Source organism: Nematolebias whitei, chromosome 21 (assembly GCF_014905685.2).
Source record: "Nematolebias whitei isolate Nwh7 chromosome 21, NemWhi1, whole genome shotgun sequence".
NCBI lineage: Eukaryota > Metazoa > Chordata > Actinopteri > Cyprinodontiformes > Rivulidae > Nematolebias > Nematolebias whitei.
This window is the reverse complement of record NC_056518.1, coordinates 34008660-34013551: the sequence shown is the minus strand read 5'-3', so window position 1 is coordinate 34013551 and position 4892 is coordinate 34008660. Positions and strand designations below refer to the sequence as shown.

At 38.5% G+C, this 4892-nt stretch overlaps 1 protein-coding gene across 1 annotated transcript in view; it reads left to right on the top strand.

Moving 5' to 3' along the window:
• dtnbb (dystrobrevin, beta b) overlaps nucleotides 1-4892 on the top strand; it is a 302359-nt gene that overhangs the window by 18334 nt on the left and 279133 nt on the right. The window lies entirely within an intron of this gene.

Below are 4892 nucleotides of genomic sequence, written 5' to 3'. Positions count from 1 at the left end.
AACAGAGAGAGAACAGAAACCCCCCACTCTGAACTCACCCATCGTGTTAAAACCACCAAAGAAGAAAACGGTGTCCAGTTGGCGCGTCCTGCGTGGGTCCAGCTCAGCGTCCAGCGTGCCCGCGCTTTGAGTCGCCTTCAAGATGAAACCAAAATGTTCTTGTGCAAAAATGAACAAGAGGGACTAAATTCTCTTTCTGTTTCCTGGAGGCGCGTGAGAGGCTTACATTTCTATCTGCTCCACTCAGGAGGCCGGCCTCCCGACCAGAGCGCGCCGCTGGTTGGGCAGGAGCGCGCGCAGCTGCGCTGTTATTGGTGGAAAGGAGAAGTCAACTGAAATGTCTCCCCCTCCTCACCCCCCCCCCCCCCTCCTCCTCCCCTCCTCTTTAGAAAGTATAAACCAACATGTTTGGTACTGAGACAGATTGGGGGGGTTTATCTTCACTCACATGTGGATTTAAAAATAATTCGTGAACAGATCAACTCGTGAAAAACCATCAGGGAATAAAAAGATACAACAAAGGTGCGTGTTGAGCCGAAGCTGGATTTTATTATTTAATCATTTAGAAATAAAACTTTCAAATCTTTCATCTTGACTTGAACGATTTAAATAAACTAAATAAATTATTATAATAGTTGTAACAGTGACATCACAGCAGGTTCGTGTCTTCTTTTATTTTTCATGTCGACATCAGACAAAAGAATCAGAATATTAATTTACATTATACTAATATCAACATTTACATTAAACTAATATCAACATTTACATTAAACTAATATCAACATTTACATTAAACTAATATCAACATTTACATTAAACTAATATCAACATTTACATTAAACTAATATCAATATTTACATTAAACTAATATCAACATTTACATTAAAATAATATCAATATTTACATTAAACTAATATCAACATTTACATTAAACTAATATCAACATTTACATTAAACTAATATCAATATTTACATTAAACTAATATCAATATTTACATTAAACTAATATCAATATTTACATTAAACTAATATCAATATTTACATTAAACTAATATCAATATTTACATTAAACTAATATCAACATTTACATTAAACTAATATCAATATTTACATCACCATCAGTGTGTTCAATATTTAACACATTTATTTTAATATTTGCTTCAACTCTTCAGGCTCATTAAAAATGTTCACTTGGTCCTGATGTGAACTTCTCTGTTGAGGATCAGGAGCTCCGCCGCAGCTTTGCACCTTCACCCCCCGGGACACGCGCGCTGTGGGTCATCTGCTGTCATATTTTATTTAAAGGCCGCGGCGCGTGACCTTCATGCGAGGGGATCAAACGGCTCTCCTGCACGAGCCGCGCAATTAGGAATATTGTTGAAAGGCAGCGCAGACATGAAACACCAAGGCGGCTCTGAGGGGCACGAGATAAATACAAATGATCCCCCCCCCCCCCATATTTGTTCCAGCACGCGCAGCTCTGCGGGCTGGTGCTGTTGAAGGGAAAGAAACACGCGCGGATCCGTTCAGGAGGACACGATGAAGATCAGTTTAATAAAGAACTATTCTGTTCAATGACCCCCCCCCCCCCCCCCCCCCCCCCCGCGTCACGGACAAAGTTCACGCAGAGAGGAAACGGGTTCAGATGGTTTCCACTGTTTCCACTGGGGTGTCTGAGGTCAGCAGGGGGGTCAGAGGTCAAAGGTGACGCTATAACTGCTGCTTTTTTTTACACTAGACTGAGATGCACCTTCCGGTTTGTTGTTGTTGTTGTTGTTGTTGTTGTTGTTGTTGTTGTTGTTAGTAGTAGTAGTAGTATTGTTGTTATTATCGTTATTATTATTATTATTAGACATAGACGCTGTTGTTGACTAACATGATCAGATGATTGGAGAGACATAAGAACTGTTTTAAAAATTAATTTCAGAGCAAAATTCATGTAGAAACAGACTTTATCAACTTTTATTCACTTATTGTTGCTATTTTTACTGAAAATACCAGTACCAATAAACAACAACAACCACATTTATTATTGTTATTATTATTATTATTATTATTATTATTATTATTATTATTATTATTATTATTATTAATAATAATAATAATAATAATAATAAATAAATATTGCTCTTCAATATGGTGAAGCAGTTGTTTGTTTGTTTGTTTGTTTGTTTTCTGGTTCCCCACCTCCTGTCACGTGTTGTTGCTCTGTCCTTGTGGCCTTCTCGCGCATCTTTTCGGCTCGGTTGTGGTAGTTCGGACTGTCCGTGAAGGCATCATGAAGCAGACGCGCTCTGAGATAATGCGTGTTGTCTGTGCACGAGCTGTTTGTCACGTTAACAAATATAATAACTGGAGTCAGAAAACATCGGAACAACTGGACTAAATCATTAGTTTTACTTTGACTCACACTAAATGAAAGGTTCAAACGGATCAGCCCGAATATTAAACTAAACTAAACTAAACCGTTTCATTGTTTAAACTAAACTAAACCGTTTCATTGTTTAAACTAAACTAAACTAAACCGTTTCATTGTTTAAACTAAACTAAACTAAACCGTTTCATTGTTTAAACTAAACTAAACTAAACCGTTTCATTGTTTAAACTAAACTAAACTAAACCGTTTCATTGAGCAAACATCAGGTTTGCTTTGAGCGCCCTCGTGTTTATGTGAGCCACGTGGAGATTTCCCTCCAGAACTTCACGCGCTGTGGAATCCTCCACTTTACGTCACGTGACTTTGTATAAATAGTATTTTATTTATTTACAGATTTCTTCCGGGACTCTTCACAAAGCATCTTTACCGTTTAACGTTGGTCACGTGACCGTTTGAAGCGTTACCTGATGGAAGAATGTGAAGAAACTATAACAGCTCAGGTGTTTGTTTGTTTGTTTGTTTGTTTGTTTCAGGTGTTTGTTTGTTTCAAGTGTTTCTCCTGCAAGAGGTAGAACTTTGTGGATTTTCTGGATGACAAACTTTTTATGATTTTCATAGAAGCTGATTTATTCATTGCGTCATCAGACTGAAAACACCGACAGGAAGTAAAACAGCAGTTTAGAACGAGACAAGGAAGTTCATCCATCCGTCCATCCATCCGTTCATCCATCCGTCCATCCATCCGTCCATCCGTCCATCCATCCGTTCATCCATCCGTTCATCCATCCATCTCAGGCCGCAGGTGTTTCTGGATCAACTAAAACGGATCAATGTGTTTCCAACTTCCTGAAACGGTTTGATTAAATCCCGTCAGCTTCAAGAAGCTGCAGCTTTTTTGTTTGTTTGTTTTTTAAGTTTGTTTTAAAGGATCATGTTTGCAGTAAAAAAAAAAAAAAAAAAAAAAATTTAAAAAACGAACTTCTTTATAAAGTGCAGTAAATCCATCCTGGATTATAAAGTTTAATTTGAGCTCGAAAATGAACTCTTCATTTATTTTTCCCTTTTTAAAATTATCATAATAATTGGTCGAATTAATGCAAAAATCTGAAACTGTTAGAAAATGTTTAGAAAATGTTTAGAAAATGTTTAAAAATGTTTAGAAATGTTTAGAAATGTTTAAAAATGTTTAGAAAATGTTTAGAAATGTTTAAAAATGTTTAGAAATGTTTAAAAATGTGTCCCTCTAAACAAAGATGACCGCAGAGCAGTTCAATGATTCTTGATCTGATTTATTGTTTTTTGTTTTCTTGTTTTTTTCAACTTCTCAATATTTTCCTTAAACCAATCAAACTCCAGCTTGGCCTTATTGATGAATACACAACAAACAAGTTGCTACAATTAATAAACAAACAATAATATTATTTAGAGATCCAGCTGTAGTTTAGATGCTGTTTTTGTGTCTTAGCTGTAACTTCATAAAATGTTTATTGTAAATAAACATTCACAATAAAATGTTCAGAATAGAATAAGGACAAATAATTCTGTTAAAGTCTAAATTACATATAAATAAATAAATGTACAGTTTGTGGGAAATTTTAGCTCTAGTTATTTTTCAAAATAAAATGATTTTTAAATTAATTTATCTCTGCGAGGGTATTAAACAAATGAGTTTTGTTTTTTCATTTTGAAGTTATAATTTGTTTTCTATTTAATCTAATGCATCCACTGATGTCACTGATGTAGACAATCAGCGTTTTTAATTAATTAATTTATTTATTATCTGTAAGCTCCAAGAAAATAAAAATATTTTGAGCAGTTTTGATTTATATTAAACACTCTCTTCACATTTCAGACCGCAACAAGCAGCAGAGCTTTGTGCGTGTGTGTGTGCGTGTGTGTGTGTGTGTGTGGGGGGGGGGGGGGGGGCGCGGGGGAAATCCCGGGCGCCGCTGGGGTGTTGTGGGGGGGGGGGGGGGGGGGGTGGGGGGGGGGGGGGGGGGGGGATCCTGAGGGAAATCCCAGTCACCACTAATGGTTTCTATGAGGACGCGCGCAGTGATTTCTTGTCTCGGAGCGGCTGTCCAAACGGACACGCGCAGTGAAGGAGCAGCTGTCAGTCATCCGGCCTGGCCTGACGTCAGTAAAACATGTGGCGCTTTAATGACGTCACCTCTTCAGTGTGTCTGCAGGTTGGCGCGTCTTCAACTTTATTTGGGCCTTAATGAGGACGAGCGCGGGTTAACGGCGCGTGCGTTTCAGAGGCCAGGCGGGCTTTCAACAGAGAGGCCCAAACGCGCCACATTTACGGCCCTGCAGAGCATCCATCATGCGCGCGTCTGGCACCTGGCGTCCATGACTCATAAATATTTCAACCCGCCCTCATTGTCCCGAGTTAAACACCGGTGTGTGTGTGTGTGTGTGTGTGTGTGTGTGTGTGTGTGTGTGTGTGTGTGTGTGTGTGTGTGTGTGTGTGTGTGTGTGTGTGAGGGGTGTGTGTGTGTGTGTGTGTGTGAGG